At 39.7% G+C, this 24,748-nt stretch overlaps 1 protein-coding gene across 1 annotated transcript in view; it reads left to right on the top strand.

Moving 5' to 3' along the window:
- SEMA3A (semaphorin 3A) overlaps window positions 1-24,748 on the top strand; it is a 171,791-nt gene that overhangs the window by 20,923 nt on the left and 126,120 nt on the right. The window lies entirely within an intron of this gene.

The following is a 24,748-nucleotide window of genomic DNA, read 5'->3' as shown; positions in this document are numbered from 1 at the left end:
ATAAAGAAGCATGGGACCTGGTGTTACACAAATTACTTCGGGCCTTGAGCAAACTGTATTGTGTCTTTTGTTAGACTACTGAGGGTGCTGCAAGTCTTCTGGGGCAGATAAATGTACAGTCCAGGCCTGCCCGCCGGAGCTGATTCCATTAGACGAGAATGAATTTGTTCTCACATAAGAAATATCCAGGACTGTGTTTTGTTGAAAAATCCAGAAAAAAATGTGAATCAAATCATCAGCACATCTTTTCCAGTTCCAGCGAAATTTACCTCCTACATAACATTTCCAATATAGAAAGTATTTCAAGAGGAAAATCTCACATGGATTAATGTTTATTGGTTGCCAAGGCAATAGTTTGGAGACCTCTCTGCACAAAACAGATAATATTACAAACAGAAGTAGATTAGTGTGAAGAGAAAATGTATCAACTTTGGGGAAGACAATACTCTGAGTGTATGTTATATCTTTTAGAAATTGTATTAATTTTGTTTTGGTCATTTTTCCATTCATTGGTGTACTTTTGTACTGTTATTTGCATGACAGGAGAAATTAAATCTCCCCGTGAAGACTGAATGCCACTGTACAATGCAAAACAGTGTTTCTGTGTGGAAAAGCTGACAGTCCGTTTATCAAGCCAGCCCTAAGGTAGGCAGGGAACTGAGACACCGTAGGATAAGTGGTCATGCCAAAGTCATGCTGTGGCTCTTTGGGAGACCTGGGAAAAGGACACATCCTCATCAGTCCTGAATTATCCAAGTTTTGAATGGAGAAAAGCTAAAAAAAAAAAAAAAAAAAAAAAAAAAGTATTAATTGATTTTATTTTTGAGTAGTAAAAATAAGGAGCTTTAGCAGATGTTACTGAAATTGACAACCGAGAAAAAACAGTTGAGATATAAAGAAGGAAAATAAACACTGAGATCAATTTCTGTATTTATTTCTTTTCAGAAAATAATGTCTTTAAATTCTCTTTTGTAATCATAGGAGAGTATCAGTATAGTGGGCTTTTCCAAACCAAACATGACTGTGGATCTAAGTAAAAGAAGGCATTTAAAACAACTTTCACTCTGAATCATTTCAAGCCTAGCAACAGATTACAAGGACATTTCAGACAGGAACAGGAGCTGAATGCTGCACAGTTCTGTTTCAGAGTACATCTGTACCAGCTCTTCCTCCGTTTTTATATTCTCCCTACCACCATCATGATCCAACCAGTGTTACGGAAGAAGGCGAGAAGATACTATGTTCCTTTAGAGCTGTACATGCCCAACTCCTTACCAATTATTGCTAGGTTTTGTTTTCTGCCATTTTAATTCTACAGCTCTTTTTACAGTTCTTCTAAGAAAAAACAGGACAGAGTGATAATGAATTTTTAGATTCTTTGATTGACTGATTTCAAATTATATTCAGTTTTATCTGTACCCTTTGATATTTCTAAACCAGCTCTGAACCTCGATTTTTCAAAGGTAGCTAGTCAGCAAAAGTGTTGGATGTTTAACACCTTTGAAAGTACTGTCTTTTAAGAGAGACAAGCCAAATCAAAATAATATTGCTCATTCATCTTTGAAAAATTCTGTTCTTCTCATGTCGCCCTACACTATATATTTTTTAAATCACATCCATAGTTCATAGATCACTTTTAATCAGATGTCAAGGTTGTCTCTGTACTTTCTAGTGTATGTATGCATTTATCTATTCTAATATATGTATTATAAGGTAAGATAAAAATATTACGAGTGCATTATATTATAATGTCTCCTGGATACTAGAAAGAGATAGAAGCAAATCCAAAAAAAGAATAATCTTGAACATCTTTCCAGAAATCCAAGCCAAACTTTCCAGGCTTGGAAACATATTACCCAATCTTTTTTCTTATGTAATAACTTCTTTTACTTAGCATAGTGGTTTTCACTGTTTTGAAGTAGGCCATACCAGTTTTCTGGTATTTTTCACTCTAGGGCTGCTCATCTCTTTTGCCATGAGATTCTATTTGCATTTTAAGTAAGAATTTTCTGTTCTATCATCTTGATTATTTACCTGAGAATCTTTTAGGTGGGGTCTTCTCACTGTCTTTATCAGAGAGATCTGGCAAGATACTAATGTCACCCAATATTTTCCAAGGATGGTGCACAGTACCCTGCCAGAGTCTAAGAGTGATGACAGCAAACAGATTTTGATACCTAATTGTCGGAGTTCTCAGATACGAGATGCTTTCTAACTCAAGGACTGAAGGTTTTGCAAGGTTTATTCAGTGCAGATGTTTCTTAATTGTTCATGACAGTGGTCACCTACTTGTCAAGTTGTAATTATGTCATACAAGCAGGTGTTTGTTTTCTCCTGCTGCTGATGACCCCAATGATTTCAGCACATTTTTCGTTAGAATATGGGTGGCTATTTCTAATTCCATTGTAGGTTTGTCTCAAGGTCATATTTGGTCAATCAGGAGAGAGGAATCCAGCGGCACCAGGCATGTACTGAAGTTAAAAGTCTTTGCGCTACATAACCCATATGTCACCTGTTTAATCACACTACATTTCTTAGAGGAGCTTCCCAGCATGGATGACAATTACAGATTTGTGGCTATTTGCTTGCTTGCTGGACAAGCAAGATGAGTATGAAGGTCACAGGATTTCCAGACAGAGCTGCCAGAAGAAAACTGCATATTACAGTGGTCTGGGAAAGCAGTTTGATATAGAATCCACTCAAGCCACTGTTAAGATCCTGAATATGCAGTGAAAAGCACATTTTCTTGTATGAGTGGTAGAAAATGACCCTGGTGTCAGTCGCTCCCGCTTGGTAGGGAACATATACAGGTATGTTACAACATTTAGTAAGCCAAAGCTTGCTCTTCTCTGTGATTACAAAACTCCCAAGAAATATATGGCATTATGCCAACTCCATTTGGTGCATCCACAAAATGTGCTCAAAGGTCAACTCTGAGCTTGCTAAGATGTCTAATGCAGTTGTCAGTAAGCTTTTATCATACAAATTGTTCAAGAATAAGGAGCTCTGTCTACTGTAGGACTCAGCTATAAAGAAAATATTCTGTCTGGAGACAGGGATGCTAGGCCCAGAGTTTTGGAAATTATTCCAGCTCTACAGACAGTATCTATTGGTGTCTGATGAAGTGTTGACTAATGGTCATGGCTAGCAATACCTATTGACACACATTGATCATCCTGTCTCTGTGGGGTATGAGGAAATGTGGCAAGCAGCAGAATAGGGAACTGGTGCTCTGTAATAAAAGACATAGCCCTAAAATATTCCTTGGGATACAAATAATTTCAAGACTCTAAACGGGTCTTGAAATAGAAAAAAATAAGTGGAAATGGATAGTATAAAGCTTGGGAACATGGCTCCATGCTTTAAAAATCAATAATATGTGAATGTAGACACTGTTATCCATTTCTCTCCATGTCTCTATCAAAAGCAAGTGCAAAAGGAGTGTATGGGCTTGACAATGTGACTTTTCCATAGAGTTTAAAGCAGCAGTCTCACAGAAGTGGAGTGCAAGGCTTCAGACCAGTTTTCAGGAAGAGGAGCTTAGTGCCCAGCCATAATTTGTACCTTCAAAACCAAATTAAACTTTTCACTCTTCAACTGCTAAATGGAGCTAGTGCTACCAAGTCATCTTTGAACTATGCCTGGAGGCTGAAGGATGAAAACTATTCGTATTATTACTAATGAAAGATAGCCATGGACATTAAAAGGGATTTATCTTCACTAACTTAGGACAGAGTTATAATTCTTTTGAGGCTATTACACTTCTGTTTACCACATAGTGTTGTGGCTTGGGGCAACATTAATTTACAGAAAGATGAGAGCATTTTGAAGCAAAATAATTTTCAGTATTTAAAAAATAAACCTCTTCAGCACATTTGATAATATGCCTGTGACCCAAATGCTGATTAGGTCACATTACAAAAAGGAGAGTGTTATTACTGAAGATTCAAACTGAAAATTCCTGAAAAGTTGTGCGTTTCTACTGAAATGACGAGAATTGCTGTCACTTTAACAGGACAAAGTTCGGCTTTGTAATTTTGCTTCTGAAGATAGGTTTACATTGTTCTTGGCCACTCACATCAAGATATCTAAGGTGTTTTTTTCTCAAATGCGTTGGTTGTTAACAGTAGCAGTTTATTGTTCTTAAAATCTAAGGATACAAAGAAAGCAAGATCTTGAGAAGAGAGAGAACATTCTTGTATTAAAACTGGAAGAATTGGAAAATGCAGTCAAGGGTTTGGCAATACACACACTTCTTGAAATCCACAATAAGGAATAAGTACTATTGAGAAAGAAAAGCATAAAGTTTTTGTTTGATTGGTTTTACAATACTATACATTTTAGAGCATTACTAGAAGATCTGGCTTATGGTTGACCGCAGGGAATCTCTTGTACATGGCCTTGGATTTCTGTTTTGAATTCATATTGTAGTTTGTATTGAAAGTAAGATCTCTAATAACTAGAAAATAAACCAAAATAATCAGACATGAACTTCAACAATATGAAACTCTTATACTCCGTGTAAGTGCCTGTTTAAAGGCCTGTTCATCATTCTTTATAATTCAGTGTGATATTGTATTCCATCACCAGCAGCTTAATTTATTTCTTTCACCATCTGTTCTTTTTTTTTTTCTTCTTCCATGCCAAAAAATCAATAGCGCTCAATGAGCAAAACAAAGCTATTCTGTAATTCAAGTGAACTGGTTTTATGCTGTTGTTATTCAGAATATATTTGCCTATTTCTTGCACTGTTTTTGTTTAGCTAACCAACCCTTTTGTTTTCTAAACCTGTAAAATTTGAAACAGTAAATACTGTGTGTGAATTGTTAGTGCCAGCACTGTTGTAGCCGTTATTTATGAGACATCAGGCCAGTTGGTTTTTAATTATAGGCAATAGCAAAAGCCTAATAATAAGTGTGGGTACCCTTGCCACAGCTCTAGCCAGCTCATCCCCTGTATAGAGCAGGCTGAACCACTTGCACAAACACAGAGCAGCAGTCAAAGCACTTTCCATGCCAAGCCATATTAATCTAGTGATATCTCAAAATGTCCTTGTGTGTTCCGTGAACCGCCAAAATAATTACATAAGTTTTGTGAGCTCCTAGAACTATAACTGAGCTATCATTAACACCTTCTGTCCCTGTGGAGATATAAATATATATGAGTCTTCAGAATACAAAGTTTTTGATCAGACCACTTTGATGAAGCCCAAATGAAAACTAAAATCAGTAATGCAGAAACTCTCTTGGGGGTCTGAAATAGAGAAATGGTAAGGACCACAAGGGCTTGTTCATCAAGGTGATGTCCATCCATCTGTGATAGGCTTACATAGAGGGCTTCATGCCACATATTGCAAAGAAATGATGGTAAGTGAGAGAGTTTAGTAACCTCACATTGGAGCGTCAAAACTATGATCACTCTTCTAGCCTAAATAGGAATAAGTTGGACATAGCTATCTTAGCCATTGAAGTGCCATGTCCCACAAAGCACTGTAGTATTTAGTCTGGGTTTGACATTAGATTTTTAAGACTAGATAGTCTATAATCTCAACCTTGTTTCTTCTTCTACATAACATGATGTCATCAAATTTCATATCATGGTGTCATTAAGTCCATATTTTCATCTGACTAGTTCTAAATAATGTGCAAATGATGGAGTATATGATCAGCCAAAAAATGCCATGGCAAAACTCTCGTAGTTCTTAGCAGATCAGACTCATGCTCCTATGTATAAGAAACAAAGGATAATAAAATGTCTTTTACTGTGGAAAATATAGCTAGCTGTACAGAATTCCTTTCCACATGCACTTATAATTTAATACAATTCTTTCTTTCTACTAAATACTATTACTCTAATGCCAGGAATTATGTCGGATTTCAGGTTCATATCCCAACTGTACAATTCAGGATATGCTTCAGACCTGTTTATTCAAATAATTTTATTCAGACTGTGGCTAAAATAAACAGAGAAGCAATTTGAAGAAACTTGAATCAAGTTTTTCTGAAAGTCTAGTAGACATAATGATTAATATTTCCAGGAAGGCTGATGATTAGGCAAAATAATGGTATAGAGAAGAGCTTTCAGAAAAAAGAAAAAAAAAGGATGGAAAAGAGCTCTTAGTGAAAATTACTGGTAACCTAAACCACCTGCAAAAATACAGTATTTGCAATAGAAGCCCTTAAAGTTAAAACAGAAGTGAAAATAATACAATTATTAAATTAAGGATAATTGAGAGATAAAATAATGTGATTGATAAGTGGCAATAGTGTGCCTGCTGTTTCTCCTCTCTGATTTCAAACAGAGCATGATATTCATTAAAGATTCATTCAAATGGATGTGTTGAAAGACAAAAAACTAGCAGGAAAAAATATAGCACGGCTTTACACAGTTATCATTATAAGATGTAGCTCTTTGTCAGCTACCAATTCATCAGCACTGAGAGTGCTTGCCTTCTGCACCTAACAACATCCTCATGCTAACAGTGCGGTTTTCTCTTGAAGTCTCATTTATCTTCCTACACAGGTCATTAAAGTTTGAACCTGCTTGCTTGAAGTTGTGTCTATGGTTGCCACTTTCTCTGTATCCACCCCCACAGTGTTCTTGTTCTCCGGAGATCTCTTTATTTCAACAACAGCAGCAGCAGTGAAAGTACTGGAGTTTTCACTGCTAGAAGCATGAGGAAAGATTTTGTTTTAGTTTTGTCTCAGTTTCTAAATCTAACAAGTTGCAGTAGTTTTCCCTGAACTACAAACCTTACTTTTAGTGGGGCTTAATATGTCTTGGAGTGTCTACTCTCAGCTGCATAACACATGGTACACATGCACTGCCATTATCTTGGATATTTTGGCATGCTTTGCTAGCTCACTGATTCTGTTTTAGGTGCCTGTGTGCCATGATAGAAAACCCTAATTCACCATCATGTTCGTGCTTTCCTACTTGAGGAAAGAAGTTTACCATGCAGACTGCTGTAGAAGTGGTGGGATGTATCAAAAAAGAAGATTTGAATGTCTATGTGAAAACTACATTAGCTGTTAAAAAAAGAATATAAGTAACTGTATGGGTAACTGGATATCAAACATGTCCATGTGATCCTAAGCCTTTGTCTTTCTCCTCATAGATGGTGACAGTGGGAAGGTGTGTCAGTTATTATTGAATCACAAAGTAATTTAGGTTGGAAGTGACTTCTGAATGTCATCTAGTTTAACATCCAACCCCTGCCCCTGCTGCAAGCAGGGCTAACTAAATCAGGTTGCTCAAGCCTCTGTCCAGGCATTTGTTGGGTATCTTCAAGTTGGAAATTCTACAGACTCTTTGGGTCTCTGTGGCAGTGTTTAGCCACCTTCATGCTGAAGAAGTTTGTCCTGATTTCTAATCAAAATTTTCTGTGTCAGCTTTTGTCCTATCACTGGGTACCTCAGGGAGAGCCTGCATCAGCCTTTTCTATAGCCTCCCATTAGGTAGTTGTAGTCAGCAATAAGATATTGCCTTAGGAGGCAAGCAGTGTGAGTATTAGAATCGTAGAATGCGTTGGGCTGGAAAGGACCCCCAAAGGCCATTTGGTCCAACCCCCCTGCAGTAAGCAGGGACATCTTTAGCTAGATCAGGTTGCCCAGAGCCCCATCAAGCCTGATCCTGAATATCTCCAGGGATGGGGCCTCTACCACCTCTCTGGGCAAAATGTTTCAGTGCTTTACCACCCTTATGTTAAAGAACTTCCTCGTAATATCCATTCTGAATCTACCTGTTTCTAGTTTAAAACCATTGCCCCTCATCCTATCGCTACGTGCCCTTGTAAACAGTCCCTCCCCAGCTTTTCTGTAGGCCCCCCCTCAGATACTGGAAGGCCGCTAGAAGGTCTCCCTGGAGTCTTCTCTTCTCCAGGCTGAACAACTTCAACTTTCTCAGCCTGTCTTCATAGGGTAGGTGCTCCAGCCCCCTGATCATTTTCATGACACTTCTCTGGACCTGCTCTAACAGGTCCATGTCCTTCTTGTATTGTGGGCTCCAGAGCTGTACGCAGTACTCCAGGTGGGGTCTCACCAGGGCAGAGTAGAGGGGGAGAATCACCTCCCTTGACCTGCTGACCACGCTTCTTTTGATGCAGCCCAGGATGCAATTGGCCTTCTGGGCTGCAAGCGCTCATTGTTGGCTCATATCCAGCTTTTCGTCTACCCCCAAGTCTTTCTCGGCAAGCCTGCTCTCAATCCCTTCATCCCCCAGCCTGTACTGATACAGAGGTTGCCCTGACACAGGTGCAAGACCTTGCAGTTGGCCTTGTTGAACCTCATGAGGTTCACATGGTCCCACTCCTCAAGCTTGTCCAGGTCCCTTTGGATGGCATCCCGTCCCTACAGCATGTCAACTGCACCACTCAGCTTGGTGTCATCTGCAAACTTGCTGATGGTGCACTCAATCCCACTATCAATATCATCGATGAAGATATTAAACAGCACTGGTACCAGCATGGACCCCTGAGGGACACGACTCGTCACCCATCTCCATCTGGACATCGAGCTGTTGACCACTACTCTTTGGATGCAACCATCCAGCCAATTCCTTATCCACCGAACAGCCCACCCATCAAATCCGTATCTCTGCAACTCAGAGAGAAGGATGTTGTGGGAGACCCTGTCAAAGGCCTTGCAGAAGTCGAGATAGATAGTATCCATGGCTTTTCCCTTGTCCACTGATGTAGTCACTCCATCACAGAAGGCCACTATGTTGGTCAGGCAGGACTTGCCCTTGGTGAAGCCATGCTGGCTGCCCCAAATCATCTCCCTGTCCACCATGTGCCCTAGCAGAGCTTCTAGGAAGATCTGCTCCATGATCTTCCAAGGCACAGAGGTGAGGCTGACAGGTTGGTAGTTCCCGGGGTCCTCCTTTCTACTCTTTTTAAAAACAGGTGTAACATTTCCCTTCTTCCAGTCACCTGGGACTTCACCTGACCGCCATGACTTTTCAAATGTCATGGTGAGTGTTTTGATGACTACAGCAGCCAATTATCTCAGGACTCTGAGATTTATTTCATCAGGTCCCATAGACTTATGTAAGTTCAGGTTGCTTAGGTGGTCATGAACCTTGTCTTCACTCACAGTGGGAAGGACTCTGTTACCCTGGTCCCCGTCTTGTGGTCCTTGAACTCTGGAGGTGCGAGGAGAAAGGTTACAAGTAAAGGCAGAAATTTTGAGAACCTCAGCCTTTTCCTAGTCTGTTGTTACCATCTTGCCAGACTTGCTCATCAGGGGGCTACACTATCTTTGACCCTCCTTTTCTGATTGACATACCTGTAAAAGCCCTTCTTGTTATTATTCACATCTCTAGCCAAGTTCATCTCCAGTCACACCTTGGCCTTCCTGACCGCATCCCTACATGACCGGGCAGTATCCCTATACACTTCCTACTATACCTGTCCCTGCTTAAACTGTTTGTGCAGTTTCTTCTTGCCATTTAGTTTGACCAGCAGGTCTTGACTCAGCCATGCCAGTCTCTTGCCTTGCTTTCCTGATTTCCTACACCTGGGGATAGAGAGCTCTTGTGCTGTATGGAAAGCATCCTTAAAGATCTGCCAGGTCTGTTCTGCACCCTTGTCCCTGAGGACCTTTTCCCAGGGGGTCCTATTGACTAACTACTTGAAGAGCTGGAAGTTTGCTTTCCTGAAATTCAGGATCCTGTCTATGCTCCTCGTCTGACTCCTATCCCTTAGGATTGTGAACTGCATCAGTGCATATTTGCTGCCTACAATCTTGATGTCCCTGATGAGCTCACTTGTGTTAGTGACCATCAGGTCCAGTATTGCATGCCCTCGGGTAGGTCTGTCTATTTCCTGCCTTAAGAAGTTACCATCAAGGCACTCTAGGAGTGTCCTGGATTGCCTACAGCTTGCAGTACTGCAATATACTCCAGCAAAAAGTAATCATCAAGATTATAGGAGATCAGGCAGTACAGAAAGTGCCAATCCAATTTCTGACTGGGATAGAATAATTATATGTGTTCTGAACTGGTATACTGACTCCTGGATGACATGAAAACTAAATTCCTTGACTTAAAAGCAGACAGCGTTTAATTTTAATATCATTTTAGATGATTATTATTTTTAATCAAAATGTAACTGGATTCCTTGTAAAACTTGAGGTATTTGACATTTTTTCTAGTCCTCTTGTGTTTTGATACCACCCAGCGTGTATTTTGATTCCATGTATTTTTCTAATATCGTGCTAGTACAATTATTTGGCACATGATTGCTCCAAATGGTTGGCTACGTATATTTCACCTCCGTTTCACATATACTGCATATATGAGATCCGATTATTCTGGCAGCTGCTGGGATTGCGTCTAGCTTCTGGGTAACATCACCTCCTCCTAAACCCAAAGTGGATGGAGTGAAACCAACATTCCCTCAGTTCCTTCATGCTATCATAGCTCATTTTGACTTCTCTGTGTACAGTATGACTTTTGATACCAACACATGAACAGCAGGGTGGACAGTAATGTTATTCTAGCTAGTATATTTTGTATGGAGGAGCGTAATTCTTACAGTTTTCTCTTTTATTGCACTGCTTAGATAGGTAAAATGAAAATAAATCTTATTAATGGTAGAGACAGGTTTGTTTCTCACTCTGGCTCACAATTGTGGAGATGCTGAAGGAAGACAGCTGGTGTAGACAGGCTCTACAGCAAGTCAAGAAATTGAGGAAGAACATCTGTAGGAGATATAGAAGAATATTTGATTTCAACAAGGCAGACATAGCAGTGTCATCTTCTCTTCATAGCCAAACGACTTAAGAATAATTCAAGAACATTACTATATGTTGTGCACTTTAGAAAAGTATGTGGGAGTAATTCAGAGGAATCTGAACAGGCAACTGAGTGTTCTGCTCTCCTCCACATGAGTGCTTATTAATTACAGGTTACTGGAATAGGCAAAAATGCATAGCAAAATATAGCTTCTGTGGCACATATCTTTAAATGTGGTAAAGAGGAGCTCAGGTGTGCCTTATTAGAGCTCTAAAAATATTACATACTCCAAGCATTCCAAGATTTTATGAGGCTTTATGAGACCACAGTTGGCATACATCATGCAGAGTCAGGCTTTATTTCCTCCTGCCTTCATTTGATATCCTTTGTTCATGAACCCACAGTACAATTTTGTTTTGGTAAAAGAACTTTTACTCTCTAACAATTTGCTTTTTATGTCATGTATTAATTGATATACTTCATTTTTAGTAGGTGAAACGATCGCTTGAAGAGCTATGGGCATTCCTAGCTTCTGCTGTGAACCTAATGATGATGTTAGCCTGTGCCCTATTCTGTTTTCAAAAAAAAAGTAACAGATTTTGATTTTGATCAGGTCATCTACTTCCCATTTTTTTGCCGCACCCATGGAACTTACTCCCCACGATTTTTGCCTAGCACTGTACCTTGTCAGACGCTGCAGGCTTTTCAAAAGTATCTTAGAAGCCAGTTTTCCATTGCAAGGTCACTACTTATCACCAGAACAGGCACCCATGGAAAGTGATAGTAGCAGCAAAACATCTCTCCCTAATTGTTCCTATGAGCCATGCTTCTTCCTTACTGCTACAGAGTCTATCTGGAGTCTGAACTGTCAAAGGTATTTAAGACTGGTTGAGCCTGCTCTTCCCTGTATACCTCTGTGTGTAGGAGTCAGGAGAGGGTGAGATCATTCAGTGCACAGGAGAGCCCCAACAAAGACGTCTGGCTTACAGGGTCTGAACTAACATTTGTGGGTCTAACGCACACAACAGAGTGAAACTGCCAGAAACAGCCCCTTCTCAATTGTTCTTTTGCTAAGTAATTTTTCTTTTGCTATCTCTAAGGTAACTGGAATCTTTGTGCTTTTTATCTTTCAGCACATCAAATGTATCAGATAATGGTTGTTAGAACAATAGGAGATGAGATGCTGTGTCAGCATGTGGGCTGCAAATGGAACAAAAGAGTCTTCTCAAATTCACTATGTTCTGAAAACACAAAGTTAGTGGCAATGTTCAGCCATGCAGTAACAGGCCATAAAAGGAAAATGAGTTACTCTTAACACTGCAGTTCTTTTGTCTTTCCATATCAACATTCACTTGTTTCTTAAATAGCCATAACGTATTACAATGTTAGCATGGGTTTTTTTTTTTTTTTTTTCATTCTGAACTCATTAAGTAACTTCGCTGTTTCTTGCAGATTATTCTTCTGCAAAATAGTCTAGTTTTGTTTGTTAAGTCTCTGTGCTCTTTATGGCTGTGGTGCACATGCTGTCCAGCAGTCACAGTGAGATTTGGGGAATGCTGAAGCCAAAAGAATCAAAATTTGTTCAGTCTGCTGAGATTGTTACTTAATCACCATTAAGGTGCTGTTTACCTATGCCCCCTTTATATGATATTTACCACATAGTCTCATGAAAATTTTTCACAGGGACCTTTAGTGTGGTAATGTGATAAATGCAAACAGCAGTAATAACAATATGATGCGTTCTTTAGTATCACAGAATCATAGGATAGTTTGGGTTGGAAGGGACCTTTAAAGGTCATCTAGTCCAACCCCCCCTGCAATGACCAGGGACATCTTTAGCTAGATCAAGTTGCTCAGAGTCCCATCCAACCTGACCGTGAATGTTTCCAGGGATGGTGCTTCTACCACCTCTCTGAGCAGCCTGTTCCAGTGTTTCACCGCTGTCATTGTAAAAAATTTCTTTATTATATCTAGTCTAAATCTACCAGCTCTTAGTTTAAAACCATAAATACTTGTTCTATCACAACAGGCCCTGCTAAAAAGATTGCCCCCATCTTTCTTAAAAGCCACCTTTAAGTGTTGAAAAGCTGCAATAAGGTCTCCCTGGAGCCTTCTCTTCTCCAGGCTGAACAACTCAGCTCTCTCAGCATGTCTTCACAGGACAGGTGCTCCAGCCCCCTGATTATGTTTGTGACCTTCCTCTGGACCTGCTCCAACAGGTCGCTGTCTTTCCTCTGCTCAGGACTCCAGAGCTGGATGCAGTACTCCAGGTGGGGACTCACCAGAGCAGAGAATCACCTCCCTTGACCTTCTGGCCACACATCTCTTCATGCAGTTCAGAATATGGTCAGCCTTCTGGGCTGCAAGCGCACATTGCTAGCTGATGTCCAGCTTTTCATCCATCAGTACCACCAAGTCCTTCTTGGCAGGACTGCTCTCAATCCCTTCATCCCCCAGCCTGTACTGATACAGAGGTTGCCCTGATGCAGGTGCAGGACCTTGCACTTGGCCTTGTTGAATCTCATGAGGTTCACATGGTCCCAGTCCTCAAGCTTGTCCAGGTCCCTCTGGATGGCATCTCGTCCCTCCAGCATGTCAACCGCACCACTCAGCTTGGTGTCATCTGTAAACTTGCTGAGGGTGCACTTGGTCGCACCGTCTGTGTCACTGATGAGGACATTAAACAGCACTGGTCCCAGTATGGACTCCTAAGGGATGCCACTTGTCCAGTCTCCATCTGGACATTGAGCTGTTGACCACTACCTTCTGGATGCAACCATCCAATCAGTTCCTAAACCATCAAACATTCTGCCTATCAAAGCCATCTGTCTCCAATTTAGAGAGAAGGATGTTGGGGGGGACCGTGTCAAAGGCCTTACAGAAGTCCAGATAGATGACAGCTTTAGCTCTTCCCTTGCCCACTGATGCAGTCACACCATCATTGAAGGCCACTAGATTGGTCAGGCAGGACTGAATAATATCCCCTTGGTGAAGCCATGCTGGCTGTCTTGAATCACCTCCCTGTCCTCCATGTCCTCCTTTCTACCTGAAGACTAAATTCAGATGAAGGAAATGGAGAACTATTTTGTAGAAAATATCAATCCAGAGCAACTGTTGCTTGTTCATGTTTGCATGATTTGTACATGTTGTTACTTAAAAAGAGATTGTCTTGAGAATATGTAAGAGGATAAGAAATGAAAACGTGGGTAGTAGATGAACATCTACGTGGCTTTATTGCAATATAGTTATGCTATTTGAGAATGTGGCTGAAATTACACCTGGATTTCTGTGTATGACATATCTGACATATATATGCTACAATACAACATTTGTGATTTCAGTCCTCTCTCTTTCAGTGAAAGCTATGGATCCTCATTTGTCCAGTAATGCAGAAGCAGCAGTATTCATGCTCCACTGTATCCCTCAGCTGCTCTACAAGGATCAGTATGTGCCACATCTCCTGTTGCTCATTTAGTTGCTTTCTGCTGTTGCTTACAGTAAGGAAATTCTTATCCTTAGGACTACCTCAGGAAAAATCAGCTTTATGAGAGATTAATGAATTTTAGGTCTTTTTGTCTTTAGTAACAGGAGGAACATGTCTGTAATGCCCTATTACTTTTTGTTAGGTCCTAATTTATCAAAGCTAAAGCAGTACACTTGATTCATAGGGAAAAAAATGGTGATTGGAAGGGACTAATTCAAACTCCTGCTCAAATCAAGACTATATTCAGAATTAGATCAGAGGGTTTCGTGTCTGATTCAGTCAAGTTTTGAAGATACTCGAGGATGAAGACTCCATAACCTCTTTGGTTATTGTTCCAGTTAAGACTTTTTTTTCTTTATATCCCATTCAGCATTTCCTTGTTGCAACTTGTGCGTGTTACCTCTTGACCTTTCACTGTGCACCTTTGGCAAGAGTCTGGTTCACTCTTCTTTATAACTCCCTAACAGGTAATTGAAGACAACAATTAGATCACCCCTTAGCCATCTCTTTTTTCCTCAGACCTTACTTGCTAAGGCACAGTAAGTTCTCGTGATGCTGTGTCAGCCTGAAATGTCACTCAGCATTGTGGTTCCCCACAGTTGAGGTTAGCACAGCTTCAGGATTTTTTATTTCATGTCACGGAGATATTCCACAATTAGAATAGTACAAAGAAGCTTTAAAACACTTATTTCCATTTTGAAACACTTCTGCACTGCCCAAATAAATGACTGAGAAAGAGACTCAGGTTCTATTGTTTATTAGAGTGTGGCTAGATCTTCACATGAAGGGTAAAGCACAGTGTAATTAGTATTATTAACTGTGAAAACAATAATGTTTACTAAATTGGTATCTAATACACCTGGACAATAAATTATCCCTACTTTCTCTCACACAAAATGCTCATCTTCATATTTACACTCTATGGGTAGTGGTAGTGCAGATAAACATTTCAGTGAATCAGTCTCTGGAGGGGGAGGATTGGACACAATTAGACTATTAACATTAGATAGTAATTGCTGGCATAGTTAAATGCTCGTTTATTTAAATATAGCCACCAAATTATAATGGGCTCTAATGTATGGGAATGAATTGCACTCTTGTTATGTTCAGTGAATACTTAGCTATATCCTTTAAGTAAACATCCTACTCACAGTAATCCAATAAGGACATAAGGTAGAGTCTGTTTATTTTAAGAGGTAAACCACTCAGGATTATACAGGAATTAGGATGTGCGTGCAGATACGGAGGTTTCTGATGTGAGGAAACTACAGGTTGTCCATTTCACTTTGCTTTTCCTCCACAGTAAAATATGGAGTATGTTCACCTAATTGTGAAATAGGCTGTATTCCTGATTTACAGAAACATTTTAGTGTATATAATCTAAATCAGGAGTTAAATGCTGTTGACTTCAGCAGGAGATGAGTGTGTGCTAAGTTTTAAGACTAGAAAAGTCATACACTTCTTCATAGTAAATGCATTTTTATTTGAACACTAATTAAATGTGCCTGGTACTTCCCGTGATAAATCAATGGGTTTAGGTTCTCACCTGTAATACTTTGGACTGAAAGTTTACAGGCTGAGCGTCCACCTTCTTTCTATTTGGATTTTTTTGGCCAATACAGTCACTTCTGGATGCGAATCTGTGGCATAAAGCCTAGACTACCACTACCACTGAGTCTGAATTCCAGAGAAGAAGCCTTGCTCTCCTCACATAAATGGAGGATCCAGCAGCACATTTCGTGCTGGAACTGCAGCGGTCCCATGCAACCTTTGATTACACAATTTTTGTCTGTTATTCCTAAGGGACTTCTGCTGGTGCCCTTGATGCACAGGATGAGGCTGGGTAAAGCAGCAAGGTGAGATCAGAGGTGCTTGTTGTGCGTAACACCCCAACTCCATTTATTGAAGAATCTAGTATCTGTGATGAATGAGACAGGGGACAAAAAGGTTAAGGTACTTGATTATTTTCCTGGATATCTAAACTATTATCTTGCTGCTCTATTATTCCTGTGTGCTGTGTGCTAAGTGGTCACTGACTGAGAGTTCATAATTTTTCTGGCTATCTAGCTACCTTCCCTGTGGATCCAGAGGCATATTTCTGCACTTGACAGAGTGTGGGGTTGTGATTTGAAACCATGTATCACATCATGCTAAATATTCTCAAAGATCAGGGGCTTGTTGAGTCAAATCAAGTGCCTATTATTTTAAGGTACTTTTGTTTTCTTTCTTCCTGTGTCTACATAAATTAGGAATTATAACGGCTTCTCTTCTGTTGAATCATGTTTCTGACTCAGACTTTTGCCACAGGAAAGATGAAAAGCAATTTGAAGGCTATGCAGTCATTAGGGCAAATACTGAAAAAGCTCAAAAAAAAAAGATAAAATTGATGTTCCATCCATTCTGCACACTGAACAAAGTACAGATAACATAGAAAAAATACACATATTAATCTAAGTCATGACAATTAATGAATACCTACAATTAGAATACCGCAATCCAATTTAATGTTGATATCACTTTTGCAGAATGAAATGGGATTTGATTAATTTAATTTAGGTTCTTAAATTTAGGCAGACTTGATCTCTCTGTGGAGGTCCTCAGGGGCACATTGCAACTTCCACTGACCTACATAACACTTATTTTAGGCAAATTGCTTCATGGCATAACTAAAAGTTAGGCCCAGATCAGATATCCAAGCTAGGTGTAGTGCATATCATCCATTATTTTACCATTATTCTGAAACAGAGCTGTCACATAGCAAGGGAGACAGTAGGACATGTATATAACATGCATGAACCAGCACCAAATCGTACTTCCCCAAAACCGGTCTCAACTCACATGAGTTAGACTAAGGCAAAAATAGAAAATTCCTGCTGCTTATATTTTCTCTACAGAGATCGTTGCAAAGCATGTCAGATTGAACATTTAATCGTAAAAAATGTATTTGCAGCACTGTGCATAAGACCGTTACCTAGTGACATCCATCGGGACCCTGTGTTTTAGCTTAAAGTGCATACTTTTTAAAAAATGTTTCTGAGGTTATAAGGGTAAATGTTTTGGAGGAAGTTCCTGAAAACACAGGTCCTGTAGGAATCGTACCCTTAATCCATTGGCTTGATACAGTTTTCAGCACAATCAGTAAAATCCCACTGCCTTTGCTTGGCTTTGGATTAGACCTCAAGGGTCATGAACTGGTTGAACTAAGCAGTGGAGCAGATGCAAGCTTCCTCAACTTGCGGACCTTTCTACCAGATTTCTGTTCAAACTTGTTAGCATCTGAATCTCAGGAGTGCTTTCTGGAATACACATCTGCAGAAACCAACATATACAGCGAATGTGTAAATTATTGTCTTAAATCTTAGAGCTTATGCTTCTAAAAAGGGCAACAGTAACTTTTCTTTTAGGGAACTGGGTACTACATTCATATACGCCTCCAAGCCTGAAGATCTTCTCTTTTGTGGGGTGTTTATGCACTCCTTATTCAACTGTCGTCCTATAGTTTAATTAAGCAGTATGCCACTTAAACTCCAGTCAGCCACTGTAGTCAGGGTACTTTTCCTCTGACCACCATGGAGAGTTGGCTGTTCTAATTTCATTTGTTCAAATTAATGTGTTAACTCCCTCTGAGAAGGTAAGTAGTGTGTCACAGCTTGAGGCAGGACCTCTGCACACAAATCCTTTTAGTTCATAGCAGGGTTCAGGCATGCAAATGCTGACATTTTGAAATTGTTTCCCCAGTAGGTCAAATTAGTATTAGTGGCTACAAAAAGAAAACACATATACCCTGATGCCTTTCATAACTAGACCATCTAGAAATAAACCCATATCTTTGCCATAGAAGCCATGTTAGCTGCTGCTGGAATCACATTTGTTTAAGGAAAAAGTAAAACAAAACAAATCACTTTATCTTGAATATTTATTTGACAGTACAGGGAACAGAAATGGTTAAAATAACTTTTGAAAACTTTGGAAAAAGTAGTGCATTGGTTGTACACTGATTGGTAATGCTCCATGGAGGCTGAGGATTCACTGATTTCAAGACTGCGAGATATCCATTCTTGAAGGTTTTCCAGTGTGTGTGTGTCAATAGGAAACTTCTTCATCATCAGGACAAGGAGTCATTTCCCCAGCTACTTTAGAAGTATGAATGTAGTCAACAACAGAATGTCATGATGCTTCTTTGTAACATCTTTCTTGGGTATTACTTAGTCTTCAAACATTCTAAACATGTAGAAACTTTATTATGATGTTGCTTTATTCCAGATTTAATAAAAATCCTGCTAGATGATAAGGAGTTTTAGAGACACACTTAGTGTGTGCACTTCACTTTAAGACTTTAAGTTATATCCACATCTGCTGTAAATTAATTTGGGTTTACGAAAAGCAATAGAGCAAAAGAGTTGTACCAACTTCTATCAGCTGAAATCTGGCTCTTTAGAACTTATTTGGAACCACCCAGTGTTGCTTTAATTTGGAAACACTGAATCAGTGTCCTGTTCAATTTTAGGTGAATTGCAACTTTAAAATATTATTTTTAATTTTTTTGGGAGGGGGAAAATCTCTGGAGTACACATTAACCACAATGTGTTGTGTGTGTGACCATCAAGGAAAAATGTGAGTTCTCCTTTAACTTTCAGTGGGGGTTTTGTGTGAATGTTCCTCATCTGTCAACAGTGACTCATGGTATCTTGGATCAATGTGGGCATTTGGAAGACTGTGAGGCAGTTGACATACATATACACTTGAATATTGCACCCAAAGGAGCATTCTTTTGGAGGGAAATTAGCGGAGTAACCAGCGGAGCTGCTGAGAATGAATAATATCATTGGGTCTGGAAGGGTAAGTGGAAAGTGCCCTGCCTTTTCCCCAAAAACATTCCAATTTTTAATGTGTCCTTTACATAAACCAAACTTGCACTGGGGCTACACAATCTGCATAAGCAATTCATTAAACTCATTGTGCAGGCATGGCAATTTGGTGCCAATGGAGAATGTTTCCTGAATTCAGGTGAAAAATGGTCCTGTTTTAAATCACTCAAAGTGCAAAGAAATGTAGACTGTGAAATAATGAACTAAATTAAAATTCACTGTACATTTTGCAGAAATCGTTACGTAAAATTCTCATTTTACATAATAAAGAAAAGAAGGCAAACTCTGCTTTCATTTCAGTGTGCCTGGGCCATTTCTTTAATACTTTCAGTCTACAGGTCATCCTCTAAAGGCTTCTGTTCTGACAGGAACCCAAAGTAAATTATATGAATGTGATCTCTGATCTTTGTCTTGGTAAGAAAAGTGCAGTTTTTGTGGCTTGAGCAAAAAATGATGTACTGTTTCTCATTGATATTCCACTGGAGCCTCAGAACCATAAAACTTTCATTATTTCTCTTCCCTGATGCAATATTCCACTGAACTTTATTCCTGATGCTAACACTGAGGATAATGATGCTATTGTGTTGATGCAATGAATAAGCTATCATTTATTTAGATTGACAAGACACCTAGGCTCAGTGGTGTGGACTAGACCTCATTTGTGCTAATACAAAGACAGAGGGAAAGAATAAAAGAAAAATTAACTGGGAACAGATGAATTTTTAGCATGGTAGGCAGTCATACCAGCTTTCCCCCCTCCCCTCCCAGTTAATTTAATTGAAGAAAATATTGCTTGGTTTTGTTACTTTTGGAATAGTATTTTCACTTTTTCAGTTGTAATTGTGTGCATGTCACTTCCCTCTTACTGACATTTGCTGCGGAAGGTGGGAGGAGTTGTGGCTGGACATCATAGAATCACAGAATGTTAGGGGTTGGAAGGGACCTCGAAGGATCATCTAGTCCAACCCCCCTGCCAGAGCAGGACCAACTAGAGTAGGTCACATAGGAACACGTCCTGGCAGGTTTTGAATGTCTGCAGAGAAGGAGACTCCACAACCTCTCTGGGCAGCCTGTTCCAGGGCTCTGTCACCCTCACAGTCAAAAAGTTTTTCCTTATGTTAATATGGAACCTCCTGTGCTCCAGCTTGCACCCGTTGCCCCTTGTCCTGTCATTGGACATCACTGAGAAGAGCCTGGCTCCATCCTCCTGACACTTGCCCTTTACCTATTTATAAACATTAATGAGGTCATCCCTCAGTCTCCTCTTCTCCAAGCTAAAGAGACCCAGCTCCCTCAGCCTTCCATCATAAGGGAGATGTTCCACCCCCTTCATCATCTTTGTGGCTCTGTGCTGGACTCTTTCAAGCAGTTCTTTGTCCTTCTTGAATTGAGGGGCCCAGAACTGGACACAATATCCCAGATGTGGTCTCACCAGAGCAGAGTAGAGGGGGAGGAGAACCTCTCCTGACCTACTGACCACACATCTTGTAAGACACCCCAGGATGCCATTGGCCTTCTTGGCCACGAGGGCACATGGCTGGCTCATGGTCATCCTGCTGTCCACCAGGACCCCCAGGTCCCTTTCCCCTACGCTACTCTCCAACAGCTCAGGCTCCAACTTGTACTGGTACCTGGGGTTGTTCTTTCCCAGATGCAAGACTCTACACTTGCCCTTGTTGTATTTCCTTAAATTTCTCCTCATCCAGCTCTCCAGCCTGTCTATGTCTCTAAACTACATGCTGCAGCTCAGCCATTTCAGCTGATAGCATCCACCAGGAACCTGCTGTGAGCTGGTTCAGGTGGGACTGGACAAGTGTGCTTCTAGTCAAAGCATCCTAAAGTTGCTTTCAGTTAACTTTGAATCCCCTTCTGAGGCTGCTCTAAATAAAGCCTGATGCACCAGGTGATTTGGTGTTCAAACAAATCCAACTATATTTACATTGACATGTCTTGAAGCCAATGAACTTGTGCTCTGAGGTCAAGCACCACAGAATTGTATCCAAATCTTGTCATGCATTAAGCCCAGACAGACAGGAGGTGCTACCTGAGTGCTGATAATCCACTCACTTTCCCTCTACTCATCTCTGATGGGTCTTTCTGGTGTTCACTTAAAAGATCCAATATGGACAAGTTATTTCAAAACAAAAGATATTTAGAAGGAATTAGAGGTTGAAATGCTGTTACAGAAGATGGATTCAATCAGCATGAAATGGTGCTGTTTGCAAATACTTCCACTCACCCAGGCAGGCCCCAAAGGCTTTGAGGAGGGGAGACAGAGTGGGGAGAAGGATGGGTCAGGGGGGCCCCACTGTCAGCCACAGCGCACAGCCCAGGTGAGAAGGGAGTGGCAGCAGTTATTTTGCTGAGTTACATTTCATGTTTTTCATCTTCACTTTTCTTCTCAAGACTCAAGTCATGTTTGCAGTTTTATCCACTCAGGAATAGGAGGGAAGTATGCTGTCCCCAACCACAGCCAAAGCAAACACATAATATGGGGTTTCCATAATAGGGATTCTCCATAGCAGGAGAAGATAATAGGGTTAGGTCAATCAGATAGCGATAGTTGTCCAGAATGCTCTCCTACAATTTGAATTTCAGGAATTTGGTGAGCTAAAGTCTGTGTTTCTATATTTAATAGCCTTTTAGGGATCTGTTTTTCTTGATCTTATCACTTTGCCCCTTGAAACTATAAACAATTTTACTATTTACAACAGCCCATGTCAAGAATTTCCATGTGTGAACTGTTTGTTGTGTGAAGTGGATTAAGACATTTTTGGTGAGATTTTAAAACTAGTTAAAGCACTTCATACTATAATTTCTTAGTGTTATCAGAATTACAGTTCAAAGGTTGCTTGCATGTCATGAAATTTTAGGTAGAAATGCACTTCTGTCAGCCCCTTTGGAGTATGCCCAGAATCTAGAAAATGATTGTAAAAATTGTATTTAAGGTTTGTTTTCCATTTTGAATCTAGCAGTTAATTAGAAATATCTTGTTCCCCATTTGAGTGTGTGATAATTACAAAAACATTGAAAGTAGAACTAGTTTGATCTGTGTAACTTGAAAGAAATTTAAAACTTTGCTCGACAAAGCGGCATTAAGCATGGGAAAATTCACTTTGAGTTGAAAAATGGTATTGGGGGCTCTGCTGCTGTTTGATTATTAATTATGTTTATGACATTTGGATGGAAGGGAAAACCGGGAATTCCTTACAGAACCTAACCTAACAGATTGGAGATATAACTGGATACATTTGATAAGTAATAGTAACTAATTTGAAGTAATATTTAATCTAATGGACGCAATATATTCCACACATTGCAGAACCACAGCAACCAGATTTTTTTTATCCAGGATGTAATTCCATTGATTTTCATTAGGGTAAATTAAGTGCAAAATTGGACATCATCGTTTACTCTATTTTGGTGCTGAATTCTGTGCAGGGAGGGTCAGTGGTTAGGAGAGGTCCCTCTGTTTTGCTGTAATTAAAGTGCATTAGCAGTGCTGTGTGTATCTTTATGTGAGCTACACAGACTGTTTAACTGCAGTCAGTGCTTTCAGCCCCTTGCTGAAATTCTTCCAAACCCTCCCTTGTGGGTTAGAAGAAACAAGAGCTATCAGAAGAGAGAAGGATGTAAATACAAGCATGAATTTCACTCATCCATTCTATTAATGCGAAAAGACAATTCCTCAAAGTGCTGGATATGTGATCAAAGTGAAGGGTGGATCCCACTCTGCAAAAACAAATTTTAACAGAAGGAGTGTTGATAGTTATGTCTGAAACTGAAAATATGAGGTCACTGATTTGTACCCATATAAGGAAAGCTGGACACAGTCCATCTAAGCCAGCTGCTATATAAAATATAATGATTTACTTAGAAGCAGAACTGCCCCAAAGTCTATTTGCATCTTATTAATCACAAGACTTTGAAGAGTTGTTAGACAGATAGACATAAGAGTTTCATACATGATTTTCAAGCATAAAAAGACCTTTTTTTGAAGTGGGTCAAATGGATTTTCCATCATCAATCTTTCCACGAAGTTCTGAAAGCTCAAGTACTGCTTACTCTATTCTACAATTTTGTGTATACAGCTAAATTTTGAGGGAAACTTCCCAACCCTATTGTGCATATTAATTAATTCACCTTAGTAAATTGTGTGGTTTTATATTGTCAGCTCGTTAAAAAAACAAACAAACAAACAAAAAAAAAACCCAAAAAGCTTAATTTCAGATTGGATCCACCTCTGCTGGGTTTTCCCCTGCATGACAGTACCTTAGGTTGTGGAGAGACACTCTCTCTTGCAGCCTCGTATACCAGTGAGAGAGTTCACACCCTCAATCACTGACGCCAACCCACTGCAGGTTACCCTCACTCTCACACTCTCGAATTTGACATCTAAATTCTTCATGGACCTACCCTGTAAGTCTCACGAAGAGTCAATGGTAACTTGGTTGTCAAATACCAAAGTCACACTTGAAAATAGAACCACTGGGCTTTTTGAAAATTTCCCCTGATATCCCTAACAAACTTAGCACCTCATATTTATTAATTCTTTTAAATGAGCTCACTTGTTTTTGAAATACATTGCTTTGGTACCTGAAACAAAGATTTCTTTGAGTTAGAAAAAACTTTAATACTCTTTGCCCTGAAAAAGGTATACACTTGCAGGAGGAAGGATTTTTTTATCACAACTGCAACTCCAGTACACTTATTAACAATGTTGTTACTTTTGATTCGTAACTGTCCATTGTAAATGTATTGTAAAGACGCTGACTGGATTTTGGACTTTCAGGTTCAATTGTTAGGGATTTAGAATAGAGGACAGAGTTGTTAAGGTATGAATGAGAAAAAATTTAACTGAACTTCTCACTAGGATGGAATTTTCTAAAACATCATGTTATTTTAAGTAGTTTGTTGCTTACTAATCCCCAAACGTCTTGACAGGTTTTGATATTACCAGAGACAGTTTTGTTTTCACCTGAGAAGGTTTCTTTCAGTAATATGGTTCTTTGGAAGGGCAACTGACTTTAAAAATAAACAAATATACCTAAAACTTCTCAAATTGTACTTGTGCAAGAAAGCAGAATGTAGACATTTTGTCTTTGTATTGAGTATATCTGACTTTAATTCATTATTGTGATTATGACAAAGTATAGTCATACCTCCTGAGCTAACTTCAGTGTAACTTGTCTGCTTAGCCTTATGTAGCACCCTCGTAATTCAACATGCAAATTCATCAAGGTACAATTAGATGAGGAGCAAAAATGATTAATCTTTGCTGACCTCTTAGCCGGTGTTTTAGACACTGCAAGTATGTACTCGTGAGTGAGTTTCAGGCCAGCTCAGGTGTGTGTACACTGCAGCATGATCAATATTTTGAACAAGTAGGTGTGCCTGTAAAGCAACAGTTCCTTTCCTGCTTTGCTTTTGTTCTGGGAGAAAAAGTTCATTAATTGGAAATCTGTAACTTGCTTTTTTGGGGAACAGTCAGCGAGTAAAAACTGCTCCATGCTACACTTGGACCCAACACGTGGATATGCCATGCAGAGGATAGGATGTGCCAGTCTTCCCATCTCGTTCCCGCTTGGCCAAATGAAATACATTTGTGCCCTGGGAAAACAACTATCTCTGATGTTAGTCATTGAAAAGATGTTCATGCCTC

Source organism: Leptosomus discolor, chromosome 1 (genome assembly GCF_034619465.1).
Source record: "Leptosomus discolor isolate bLepDis1 chromosome 1, bLepDis1.hap2, whole genome shotgun sequence".
Taxonomy (NCBI): Eukaryota; Metazoa; Chordata; class Aves; order Leptosomiformes; family Leptosomidae; genus Leptosomus; species Leptosomus discolor.
Note: the sequence above shows the minus strand (reverse complement) of the source record. Positions and strands in the feature narration are given on the sequence as shown.